Here is a 13,940-nt window from a genome sequence, read left to right on the forward strand (position 1 = left end):
GACCTGAGCCAAAATCAAGAGTCGTATGCTCAACCTACTGAGCCATCCAGGTGCCCCTCAACATATTTCTTGACATCTGGGAGACTTGGGTCCCTATTTTAATGGAATATCTTATCTTTTATATTTAAGTTGGTTTGTATGGCATGTTCCCCAATTTGTGAAATGGAGCGAACAATGTCTTCTTCAAGATTGTCCTTGTGAATCAGTGGGTGAATGAAGGTACGGCGAATGGCACGAACAGATTCTTAGCTGATCTCAGTTCCCTTTCTCTTTGTGTTTATTATACCCAACTGCAGGTGTGCCCCAGTGTACACAATAAAGGGTTATACACACACTGATTTTTATTTAAGGGCTTTAGAATAACTCTCTAAGGAACTACCAGTGAATTAATTATATAGCAAAAAAAATCAAGTTCAAAAAAGCAACTTCTTTTGTTCATATTCATTTCATCGACTACATGGCAAGACTTGCAGAGAAACAAATGAAACCAATAGAGCCTCTGCCATCCAAAGCCCTTGGTCTGTTAGATGAACCATATGAGATTGCCATTTCTGTAGGACAAACACCATGGACTGTCGGCCGTTTCATATGGTTTAACCTGGTGGTAGGAGACAGGAAGGAGATGTTTCTAGCCGGGATCAAGAAGGCTTAATAGAAGGATGGCTGCCCAACATGGCACATGGCAGAAGGTCCTTAAGTAGCCCCGCTCTGAGTATCAGGTGCCATGTAACAGGGGAAGCCCAGCACTATCAATGTGTTCACAGGCTTCCTCTGGAGCTGCTTGCTGCCACTGATTTCTTGCTCTACACTTTTCTTGCTTCCAGCTCTCAGGATTGCAGCCTAGCCCTTGGGACAGGATACTCAGCTGTGTGGGCATTGACCTTGTCTTCTGTCCAGCTGGCTCAGGCTCCTCCTCCTTCTGGGTGTCTTGGGAAAACAAGATTCCTGGTTGGACTGGGCCCCAGAACTCTTTCCTCAAGGTCACCCGTTTGGGTATGTGGAGTACCATTTTAGGAGCAGAGGACACTACTGTGTTTGCCGAGGTGGAGCTGGGGGATTGCGAAATGGCCAGTGTCCAGCTGGGTGGCCGCGCAGGGTCCTGTCCTGGGATAGGCCCTGTGGGGGTCCCTCTCTGATCTCTTACTCAGAACAGAGTCCACTCTTAGGGCCCCTCCTGCCTGGTAAGGTGCCCCGCCCTTTGCATTGGGCCTCCTCCATGCTGACTACACTTCCCATTGTCTGTTGTCACATCTTCTTCCTCCTGAAAGGGACTCCCTCCCTTCTAGCCACCACAGCCAGTCTGCCTTTCCCAGAGCCCTGCCTGCAGGAAGAGTGCCAGCCTGCTGCCTTGAGTCTCATCAGCCCAGGCCACCTCCAAACAGGGTACTCCTAGAAGAGGAATAGTGGAGATAGGGGAGAGGCAGACTGTCATCCCTTCATTCACCCATTGTCAGGTTACTGAGCTCTTCTCTGGGCTGGGTGCTAGGCTGGTTGCCATGGTGAGGAGCTCGCAGTCTGGTAGGGAAGCTTGGTCGGTGAGCAAACGTCCAGTACAGGATGCTGAGTGCTAGGAGACAGAAAAACACAGATGAGGGGATGTCCATCAGAGGGAAAAGTGAAGCTTCCAGAAGGGGAATCTGGAGGACAGAGAAGGGAATTCATTTGTTGTTTCTTGAAGCACAGATTGGTTGGGCTGCTACGTTGTGCCAGGCAGTGTACCAGGCACGACGGGGGGCGGGGGGGTGGTGGTGCAGTGATAAGCAAAACCAGATTATGTCCTGCCTTTGTGGAGTTTAGTGTCTATTGGGGGAGACACATTTTGATGAAATAAGCACAATGATAAATGAATACTTACAAACTGTGTGAAGAATGAGAGAGCATGCAGAAAGCTGGTTAACAGGGCACCTGACTGATCTGGGGGCGAGGTGGAGGAGGAGTGGGGCAAGGAGAGTATCATTTGAATTGCGAGCTGAACAATGGGCCTGAGTTAGCCAGGTGAAATTGGCAACTAGGACATTTCGGACAGGAGAATTATGCCGGTGAGTGTTGAGAGATGGAGGGAGAGCCGTCCATCCAGGGAGCTGAGCCGGAGCACAGCTGCAGAGAGGCAGGACGGCCAGGATAAGGATTTGTTTAGGCTTTATCCTAAGAATGATGGGAATCCAAGGTTGGGTTTTAAGCCAGGGGGCAGGGTGGGTGCAGGGCTGGTGACAGGATCAGGTTTGAATTTTGAAAAGGCCTCTCTGGCAGCAGAATAGAGGATTACAGAGAACAAGTGTGAGGCAGGAAATCAGTATTTATTTATTTATACATAATGGGATCCTATTGTATGTGTTGTTCTGTAACTTGCCTTTTTTTTTTTTTTTAACTTATGTCACACTGATCTATCTCATTCAACTTAACAATGCAGCCAGCCCAATATTTTGTAGTATAGGTGGATAGGTTATATAATGATTCAGAGTTTATTTCTAAATTATTTCTAAGTTTTCATGTTCACAAAATACTGGCAGGAACATCCTTGAACATGGGTGTGGCAGGTGGAATTCTGAGATGGTCCCAAGATTCCCACTCCTGTTGCACTACCCTGTGTAATCCCCTCCCCTACAGTGTGGGCAAGAACCATGGAAAGGATGGGCTATAACTCCTGTGACTGAATTAATGGACTTGGAATAATCTGGGTGGGACTGTTTTAACCGAGGATCCCTTCCAAGGGGATCTCTGAAGGGAGAGATTTGAAATGTGAGGGGGCTGAAGGATGGCCACATGGCAAGGTTACATGAACCCCCAGGACCTGGGAATGACCTCTAGTGGTTGAGAATGGGTCACCTCTGACAGCTAGTGAGAAAACAGGACCTCCCTCATACAGGCAAGGAAGTGAGTTCTGCTAACACCCTGAGGGAGCTTGGAAGCAGATCTTTCCTGAGTTGAACTTCCAGATGAAAACACACAGGGCGACATCTTGACTTCAATCGAGTGACACCTTAGGCCGAGAACCCAACGAAAACGTACCTGACTCCTGCCCTTCAAACTGTGAGATAACAATTTTGTGTTGATTTAACTTGTTTAGTTTGTGTTAACTTGTTATGCTCAATAGAAAATCAATACCATGGGGCGCCTGGGTGGCTCATTCTGTTAAGCGTCTGACTTCAGCTGAGGTTATGATCTCACAGTTTGTGGGTTTGAGCCCCGCATCTGGCTTAGCACTTATCATGGAGATGCTGGGGATTCTCTGTCTCCCTCTCTCTCTGCCATTCCCCCCTTCACGCTTGCTCTCTTTCTCAAAAAAAAAAAAAAAAAACCTTAAAAAAAAAGAAAACCAATATCATGACTATTTTAATATATTTTTCAGTATTTCCATAGGACAGAGATAGAGAAACATGTTGCCTGGAGTTTGAAGGTGTGCCCATTTAAATTTTTAACAATTATTTTCAAGTTGTTTCCAAAAAGTTCACACCAATTTCACATTCCCCCAGTGGAGAATGAAAGTATCTATTTTCCTATGTTCTCACTGATTATTATGTTTTTTTTTTTTTTTTTATGTTTTGTCAACCTGATGGGTAAAAATGGTACCCATTTCTGTTAGAAGGGGCGTCTTTTGGATATCTATCAATCTGTCCATCTATCTATCTATATTTGGGTACTCATATCTCTTGCTTTCTACTCTATTAAGTTTGTGTGTTTCTTCTGTGAAAAACAGAAAGTATGACAAGGTCCTGGTATGTGCTAAGTGCTTGATAAATGTTAAGTGATCACGAGTGATTTATAGGAATAAAACATATAACTATTCTCTTAATCCTGTATTACAACTGTTGCATTTTTTTTAATGTTTATGTATTTATTTTGAGAGAGAGAGAGACAGAGTATGGGTGGGGGAGGGGCAGAGAAACGGGAGAGAGAATCCCAAGCCGACTTTGTGCTGTCAGAGAAGAGCCCAATGTGGGGCTTGATCCCATGATCCATGAGATCATGACTTGAACCAAAATTAAGAGTTGGGCACTCAACTGACTGAGCTGCCCAGGCACTCCTCTATTGCGTATGTTTTATTTCAATCTGATTTTTATGAAAAAATGTTCCAGGTTTTAAATGCTGGCAACCAATTAACCAATTCATAGGTAGAGCCAATAATGTGGGTCAAACAAAACCCCTAATGTGCAGCCTCTGTTCTCTCCCAACCCTCCTTCCATTTTGTTATCCTTACACATTTCTTACTCGCTGATACTTATCCCTGTTAAATGAGTGGGGAGCCTTGGGTGTTTTCCTATGACTGGAAAGAGTTTATATGTAAGAATTATCTTTCTTTAAAGGACTGGAAAAAGTCACTTATAAACCAATCTGAATTTGATGCTCTTTTTTGAGGGCAGAGGGGAAAAGATATATTTTTGGCTATTGTTATCAATTAAAAAAAATTTTTTTTAACGTTTATTCATTTTTGAGAGAGAAAGAGAAAGAGACAGAGCATGAGTAGGGGAGGGGCAGAGAGAGAGGGAGACACAGAATCCGAAGCAGGTTCCAGGCTCTGAGCCATCAGTACAGAGCCTGATGCCGAGCTTGAACTCACGAACCATGAGATCATGACCTGAGCCAAAGCTGGATGCTCAGGTGCCCCTATTGTAACAATTTCTTATCTGGCCATTACCCTGGCCTGGTTTTCTACTTTTTTTGGAGTCAATTTTGACATTTATAATTTCCTAAAAATTATCCTTTTCATCTAGATTTGCATATGTATTGGTATAAACATTTAAATGAGTTTTTTAACACATTTTGAACTTTTATTGAACCAATAGTTATGACTCTTGTCATTCTTAACATAATTTTTCATAAAATCCTATTTTATGTATTTGTGAAAAAGTTATTATATATGTGACACAAAATTTAGTACACACAGAGGATATGTACTAAAAAAAAAATACATGTACAGGAACACCCTTGTGCCCAGCTGTCAAGTTCCGTTCCCAGAAACAACTGTAATTTGTTTCTTGTGCAACCTCTACCACAATTGATTTTAGAACATTTTCATCATCCCCAAAAGAAGCCCTTGCGTTCTTTTGCTATCACTCCCCATTTTCCCCCAGCCCCCTCCAGCTCTAGGCAACCACCAATCTCCTTTCTGTTTTCTGATTTGCCCATTCTGCACATTTCATATAAAAGGTATTGTAATTATGTGGTCTTTTGTGGCTGGCCTCTTTCACCTTAGCTTAATGTTTTCAAGGTTCATTCATCCGTGTTCTAGCACATTTCAGTACTTCATTTTTTTTTTTTAATTGCCAAATAACATTCCACTGTGTTTACCCATTTGTCAATTGATGGATATTTGGTTCTTCCCACTTTTTGGCTATTATGAATCATGCTGCTGTGAACATTCTTGTACAGCTTTTTGCATGAATATGTTTTCATTTCCCTGGGAGCGGAATGGCTGGGTCATGTAGGAGCTCCATGCCTCACATTTTGAGGATCCACAAAACTGTTTTCCACAGTGGCTGCACCATTGTAAGTTCCTACCCCCCCCTCCCATGTGCAAGGGGGCCCATTTCTTTACCTCTTCCCCAACACTTGTAATTTCCCGTTTAAAAAAAAATTATGGCAGTCCTACTGGGAATGAAGTGGGATGTTATTGTGACTTTGATTTACATTTCCCTAATGAATATGATGTTTCGCATTGACCATTTGTCTATCTTCTTTGGGGAAATGTATGTTCAGATACTGGGCCCATTTTTCCATTGTGCTATTTTTCTTTTCATTGCGGCATTCCGTTGTTTTCTTAGGAACTATTTCTCTCCAATTTCTTTTTTTTTTCTTTTTTTTTTTTTTTTTCAACGTTTATTTATTTTTGGGACAGAGAGAGACAGAGCATGAACGGGGGAGGGGCAGAGAGAGAGGGAGATACAGAATCGGAAACAGGCTCCAGGCTCTGAGCCATCAGCCCAGAGCCTGACGCGGGGCTCGAACTCACGGACCGCGAGATCGTGACCTGGCTGAAGTCGGACGCTTAACCGACTGCGCCACCCAGGCGCCCCTCTCTCCAATTTCTTACCAGTTAAGTTTCACCGTGACGCTATCCCCAATTAGGTAGAACAGTGCTGTCCAATCGAAATACAATGCTATATAATGCATATGTGATTTAAAATTTTCTCTTAGCCACATTAAAAACATCAAGAAGAAACAAATGAAATTTATTTTAATAGTAGGTTTTATTTAACAATATATATTATTTAACCCCAAATATCCAGAATAGTACCATTTCTTATGTGTACTCTATACAAAAATTATTTACATTCTTTTTTTATTTGTATGAAGACTTTTAAGGGTATATTTTACATTTACATCACATCTCAATTTAGAATAGTAATAAGCTGGGGGCTCCTGGGTGGCTCAGTCAGTTAAACATCCAACTCTTGATTTTGGCTCCGTTCATGATTTTGAGGTTCATGAGTTCGAGCCCCGCATCGGTCTCTGCTCTGACAGCGTGGAGCCTGCTTGGGATTCTCCCTCCCTCTCTCTCTCTGTGCCTCCCCTACGTGTGCTCTCCCTCTCTCTCTCAATAAGTAAATAAACAAACAAACAAACACACACACAAACAAACATTAAAAAATAGAATAGTAATAAGCGAAGCGCTCAATGGCTTCAGGTAGCTATTGTCCACCATGTTGGACAGTATGTACTCAGATTGTACCATAAGGTTTGCAACAGTAACAACCATTGTTTTGCTTGCTGCTGTTTCTTGTATTCCGCAGTTGCATCTCTGCTGGTCGTATCTGGGGATGGGAAGTTGATGGAAATGCAAATCTAGTGGTCTCTTTTTACTCTGAGCAGCATAAAGCCAGTTTAGAGATGGTACCTGGGACTTGAGGGAGCACATAAGATAATAAAGAACTATTGGAGACGGGAAGGGAGAAACCTTGCACTGGCACAGGTGAATGACTGCTGTAATGAGGAAGGCGGTGATGGAAGAGGAAAGAAGGGGGTATATTCCAAAGACACTGAGGAAATAACACAGAAGGGGCTTACTTGGTCAATAGAGAGAACTAGGGAGAGGGAAGAGCTGAGAATGACTGAGGACACTAGTTAGGGTGAACAGGGGCTGTGCCACCTAGGAGAATTTCAGAAGAAGACAGGGTTTGGGGAAGATGGTGACCAGTTGGATCCATGGAATCCAGGATGCCAGTGTGACATCAAATGGAGCAGCAGGCTGGACACGGGGCGGAGGGACAGAACCACCCAGGAGGGTTTGGGACTTCTTCACAGAGACGTGATAGGGGCTGCTAGGGAGGGGATGGCCAGTGCTTTGGGAAAATGCAGGGATGCGAGAAAGAAGAAACAGGACAACAATCTGAAAAAGAGCAGCCAGGGAAGAAGCAGGAAAATCAGGGTAGTCTAGAGTTTGAAGAAGAAAGTGAGGGGTCTGTGTGAAATGCCACCATAGGAAGTAGATAGCAGCAATAATAACAATACTAATGGCATTGGTCACACATTGTTGCTCCTCTGTTGTACCTGTGAAATCTGGAGAATGAGAAAACTCTTGTTTCATGTGTAAGAATGTGATGATTACTAGTACATTTTAGTAACTTGGAAAGACAGTGTGCATTTTGGGTCTTTAAAAAAATTTTTTTTAATATTTATTTTTGAGAGAGAGAGCTTGAGCAGGGGAGGGGCAGAGGGAGAGAGGGACAAAGAATCGGATGCAGGCTCTGGGATGTCAGCAGAGAGCCTGACGCGGGGCTCGAACTCACAAACCATGAGATCATGACCTGAGCTGAGGTCGGATGCCTAACCGACTGAGCCACCTACGTGCCCCCATTTTGGGTCTTAGAAGATAGAATTAATTCCACAGGCTGAGTCCTTGCTCTCTGGGGGAATCCAGGACTTGAACACCACTTACCAATCCAAAAGGCCGTGAGTGATGATAGTAAGTCTGGATTACGTCAGTCCTGCTGGACGGCCTCCAGGGGCATGTGAGAGCCATGGCAGTCCGGGCTGGCCAGCGTCTCCAGCCTCACTTCCCTCCATGCTGCCTGGGGCTCTGCGCCTGGCCACACAGGGGGCCACCTCTCCAAGGCCCTTTGGCGTGTGCTGTTTCTTTCAAGGCTTCTCTCCTCTCTCGCCTGACCAAGAAGCCGGGATGCTTATATCATTTTCTGGCTTAAAACCTTTTAATGATTTCCCATGACACATACAATAAAATGCAAACTCAGAACCATAATCTAGAAAGCCATGTGTCATCTGGTCCTTGCTTATCTCTCCCACCTCAGTTCTTTCACGCCGTGTCTCACCCACTAAATTCTAGCCACACTGGTCTTGCTCCCTTACTCCAATAGCATACCAGGCCATTTCCTCTGCTTGAAAAACCCTCCCCCCACATCTTATCATTATGGTCTCAGCTTAAACATTGCTTCCTCAGGCTTCCCGGGTCACATGGTCACTCTGTCACAGTCCTCTGCCCATTAGTGGTTCCTCCTCCTGGAATGTTTCTAGTGAGAGGACTTTGCACGTTGGTCCACTGCTCTAAGCCAGTGGTCAGAGCAGTGGAAGCCCATGATAAGTGCTCAATATCAGTTGAATGGAGGGAAACACTACAGTCACCTCCTCCAGGCAGACTTCCCTGACTCCTGCTCTACCCAGCCTGGTTTAGGTTCCACTCTGATGTGCTCACATGGAGTCTTAGCTTCTCTTGGGTCCAGTACCTTCTATGTTGGGTTGTAACTGCCTTCCTGCCTGACCACCTTACCTCTCTTTTAAAAAAAAAATTATTTTTGAGACAGAGAGAAACAGAGCATGAACGGGGGAGGTCCAGAGAGAGAGGGAGACACAGAATCTGAAACAGGCTCCAGGCTCTGAGCAGTCAGCACAGAGCCCGACGCGGGGCTCGAACTCACGGATTGTGAGATCATGACCTGAGCTGAAGCCGGACACTTAACTGACTGAGCCACCCAGGCGCCCCTGACCACCTTACCTCTCATCGCGGCATTCCCAGTTTGCGGAAGAGCTCCTTGCCCAGAAGAGACCTGCAACCAGTGTTTGTTGGATGTTGAGTGAAGGAGGCAGGGGGGGAGTGAGAGTGACTCTGAGAGGAGTCCCTTCTCCCTGTGACTCTGGGGAAAACATGCAGTTCTCGCTGAAGCAGGAGGCCCCGCCTGCCCCCTGCCCCCCTGGGGAATGTCATTTCCAAGTGTATCCATTCCAGACAAATACCAGTGAATCTTCCTGGGAGAACCAGGTAGCTGGAGTGTCCCTGGTGGTACAGGCCAGGAGATACGGATTGCCCTGGAGGCTTGTCCTGTAGGGGAGAGGCTAATAACATCCAGACACTGGCCTACTTGATGTTTATCCATCTGCTTTTTGGTGAAACTGTGTGGTGCAAAATGTAACAATACGGTGGCTTAACCATCACTGACTGCAACCTACCGGAAACAAAAGCAGTTTTCACTCAACCTGATTTTGGTGAAGTAATCATGAAAACTTGAAAAAACTTCGATTCAGGGGCACCTGGGTGGCTCAGTCGGTTGAGTGTTCGACTTTGGCTCAGGTCATGATCTTACAGTTTGTGGTTTCGAGCTCGCTGCTGCTGTCGGCCTGTCAGTGCAGAGTCCACTTCAGATCCTCTGTTCCCTGCCCCGGCCCCCCCTCCCCATCCTCCCCCACTTGTGCTCTCCCTGCCCCAAATACATAAAAATAAAAAATAAAAAAATTCAATTTAAGTGTTAAACATTGTTTAAGAATAAATATCACTAAGATTTAGTTTTCTAGATTGCTGTTCTTAAAAATAATAATAATAATTTAAAAAGCACCCTGGCTGGCTCAGTAGGTTAAGCGTCGACGCTTGATTTTGGCTCAGGTTGTGAGCTCATGGTTTGTGATTTTGAGTCCCACGTCTGGCTCTGTGCTGACAGCGAGGAGCCTGCTTGGGTTCTTTCTCCCTCTCTCTCTGCCCCGCCCCCTCTTGCTCTCTCGCTGTCTCTGTCTCTCAAAATAAATAAAAATAAATTTAAAAAAATTTAAAAATTTAAAGAAGTACCCTTAGTCATTAACCCCATTGTGTTTTTATAAGTGTGTTAAGATCGAGATGGTAAAATTCATTAAATAACGTGGGGTGGGAGATAGTTGGTTTTTATCACTAAGGGGGAATCATTAAGCAGGGCCTATGGAAACAGGAAATTAAGAAAAGTAAGTCTGATTAAATAAATGTCCTTTTGCTTTCCTCATTGCCCCGTCCTCACAGGCTCCTTTCTGAACTTCTCTCTCCCTTGTCCTGCCTCACCCCTCCTCACCAATGCTTACCTCCAAGGCCTCACAAAAAATTGGATTCCAAGTTACACTTCCTTGTTCAAAATTAGTGCCACAGGCATTGCCTTGGGAAGCTGGGATTCAGGTTGCGGATCTCACTGTGACAAAAGCAAGGGGAAAAAAACAAATCTGTGGTGCACTGGGGACTTGAGAGACAACAATAATGAAATAAGATAGGGTTATTATTGATCTAGTATTGTGTACGTGCAAACAACTGCCCGGAGACAAACACCCTCGAGCTGAGAAGGCCCTCCGCCATGGCACTTGGCGGAAGTGCCCGGAAGGGACAGGGTGTCCCAGAACTTGAGGAGACCAGCTTCGGATCCCCTGAAGACCCGTCCTCGGTTGACCCCTCAGTGTGTTTCCGAAAGTGTAGGCAGCAGAAGCACCTTTATTAAGATTATTATTTTTACATTGCAAAGCACTTCCAACATCCTTCCCTCCCCTCCTTTGTGTTTACTTCCTTGTTTTTGAGAAACTGGTATTAGTGGTTTTTGGACAGATGGGTTGAGACAAAGCTTCTCAGAGGACTTAATTCCCACCCTTGGCAGAGCCTGCTTTTTCCTGGACAGGTGTCTTCAACTTTATCTTTGCTTCTGACTGTTGTTGTCCTAGGTCTTGGCCCAGATGGATGTCCTCCCTGCCTTTTGCCAGTAAATTAGCCAGGGTCCTCAGATGGGTCACCTGGTTGACCTTTAGGGATACCTGTGGAAGATTCTTCCAGAGCACAGTCTGCATCATGCCACTCAAGATCCTAATTTAATCTACATTTCATAACTGCTCTTGTGCCAAAAAGGAGATCCAGTGTTTCCAAATGTTTTCATGCAGCTTCCGATACAGCTAAGGTCTCCATTTCTTTTCTTCCTGAGATACAAGCTGTGCCATTTAAAAAAAAAAAAAAAATTTTTTTTAACGTTTATTTATTTTTGAGACAGAGAGAGACAGAGCATGAACAGGGGAGGGGCAGAGAGAGAGGGAGACACAGAATCTGAAACGGGCTCCAGGCTCTGAGCTGTCAGCACAGAGCCGGACACGGGGCTCGAACTCACGGATTGTGAGATCATGACCTGAGCTGAAGTCAGACACTTAACTGACTGAGCCACCCAGGCGCCCCCCCTTTTTTTTTTAATTTTTTTTTTTAACGTTTATTTATTTTTGAGACAGAGAGAGACAGAGCATGAACAGGGGAGGGGCAGAGAGAGAGGGAGACACAGAATCTGAAAGCTGTGCCATTTTTGTAAGGCTCTCCATGAAGGTGGCCTGGGGCTTCCTATTTCTGTTTCTTGAATGTAGCTTTCCCCCATCTTTCCTCTTCATGTGGCTCAGCTGTTACCAGGATATCTTGGACAGATTTCACCACTCTGAGCATTGCTATCTACTTCTCCCAGTAGCCTTCAATTTGCCGTTCCCGAGTGGGTCACCGGTGGAATGCTTGGGTTGGCTTCAGAGCCTCTCCTGACCACAACCGTGCCGAGAGTCTGTAGGTTAGGCAGGGAAGATGGGACCGGCTGTTTCCCTGAACCTGAAATCCTCTGTGGGTTCCCTAAAAAGTGCTGTAGGGGTGATGAAGACAGTGGGTTTCTGTTAGGGAGCACGGATCTTGGTCAGGGATAGAAGAAGTGAACCCGAGGAAAGGGTTGAAGGAAGAAGGCTATTTAAGGAGGTACAAGTGACTTATGTTCTCATTTAGACACCCCTTTCCTTCATGGACTCACTATAGTAAATAAAATCAGGGAGAGAAGAGGGAAAAGGAACAAGAAGGAAAAATTTACTGTGATCTTCCCCATCCAGTGTGTTCATCTCGTGCATCCCTCCAAACCCGCCTCCGGGCCCCACCTCCCCATTTCTGTAACTGTATCACCTTCCCCATGCTGTGTGTCAGCTGGCACCCTGACGCCTTTGCTGCCCCAGAGCCCACCGGAGCAGCTCCCGGAGATTGTCTCTCACCACCTGTCTTCTTTCCTCATTTCCCTGCTTTACCACTCGACGGCCCCCTTCCCCAGCTTCCAGGGGCTGGCTCGCTGGTCTGCCCCATCCTGGACTCTTTAAATCTGGCAGAACAGCCCATATACCGTACCCCTGGTCACACGTTTGGGCTCCATCTCTCCGTTTGGTTCTGAACCCTTGGCACCTTCCTCCGGCTTTGTCTACATGCCTCCCTAGACGCGGTGCTTGCTCCTGTTCACTACCTTTATTTCAAGTTCTGGTCGCCAGCATGGTGTCTGGTCTGACCAGAGCCCTTTTTTCCTGGCACAGCATTTTGTAGAGATAGGCAGTTCCTTTGCTTTTATGTCACTTCTCCAAGTGAGAGGAGCCAGATCGAAAGAACAGGTGCGGAATGGGGCACTGCAGGGGCCAACCCCCCTCTCACATTTCTGCTAAAATCCTACAGGGAGACTACCGGAGACCGAGGATCCAAGCCCTATTTGTTACACAAAACATGCTGGATGGTAAGCAGTGAATAGGACATGTGTACACGTTTGGAAAAAACGCTATATACCAAACTGATAAAAGGACTTATTCTATGCTTTTTTTCTATAGTATTTTATAACAACAATGTACTAATAGAATGTGTTTTGTATACATCATTTTTTTTTTTTTAATGGAAAAACACAACCCAGCCTACAAGTGCTGAATGGGGCAACCTTTATTAGCATCTTGGACAGCCCTAAGCTGGTTCTTGGTGATTATCAACACCATCATGGGGTTTACACCGAGGACCATACACTGGGCTGTCAGTGAGGGGTTAGCTGAAAACTGTCTGGTGTGCTTCCTTAGGCTGCGTGAGGCTGAGGATAAGAAGACCTCTGGGAAAGATTTTAATATATCACGTGAGCTTGGCCTCCTGGGGAACGTGAGGGGATAAAACAGATGTTGACTCCATTAACTTGTCGGTGAAGCAAACCAAACATCACCACAATGGGAATTGGATTAATGTTAGTGTTTTATTTTTATTGTTTAGGTTAATTTGGTGCGAACTTACTTTGTTCATGTGGACTTTACATATCAGATACTGGATACACATCGCAATAGCAGGACCCCGTAAATACTGTCTTCTGGATTTTCACCACAGCATGATGGATTCCCAGTTTCATAAACTGTATAACTTGTGTGTATAAACTTCCCTAATTACTAATACCTGGCTCTGTTTTAATTCTGCTTCCATATGTTCTTGACTTCTCTGCAGATATAACAGTAAGTTTCATGTCTCATTGCTCAATTAGTTGCTGTTGTTAGCTTAATAAGTGAAAGGCTTTCTGGTGTCATTGACCTGATTTTTAGGATTGCAAAAGGCTGTATACATCATTTGTATTTATTGCCAAATAAACCTTTGTAAGTGTATGCTTTCCTTGGGCCCATAATTCTCTTTTCAAACCTCATTGTTCTTCCCCAGACATAGTGGAACCACATCACAATGTTGGAAGTGGAGATAGAAATAACACTCTCCTTAAGAATCAATCTTGTTGTTATGGGGCCAGTATGGTTACTGTGTTTATAGAAAACACTTTTGAACCTGTGGAATGTTCAGGTGCTTGTGCTAGTGAGCTGTGTTACAATGGCATTCTCCGGGTCTTCAAATGCTACCTTTACTGACAGAGCTACCTCAACTCCATCAGGAAACCCATCAGACAGCCGGAGAGATTGAACCCTGTTGATGCAAA

General features: G+C 45.0%; 1 long non-coding RNA gene across 1 annotated transcript; it reads left to right on the forward strand.

Annotated features, from left to right (window-relative positions):
• Nucleotides 1–12,665: 12,665 nt before the first annotated feature.
• On the forward strand, nt 12,666–13,620 carry LOC116738066. Its single transcript, XR_004343600.1, has 2 exons — nt 12,666–12,728; nt 13,241–13,620. It is a non-coding gene; the product is annotated as an uncharacterized LOC116738066 (long non-coding RNA).
• The last annotated feature ends 320 nt before the right edge of the window (nt 13,621–13,940 follow it).

The sequence above is a fragment of the Lynx canadensis genome, chromosome B2, assembly GCF_007474595.2.
Source record: "Lynx canadensis isolate LIC74 chromosome B2, mLynCan4.pri.v2, whole genome shotgun sequence".
NCBI lineage: Eukaryota > Metazoa > Chordata > Mammalia > Carnivora > Felidae > Lynx > Lynx canadensis.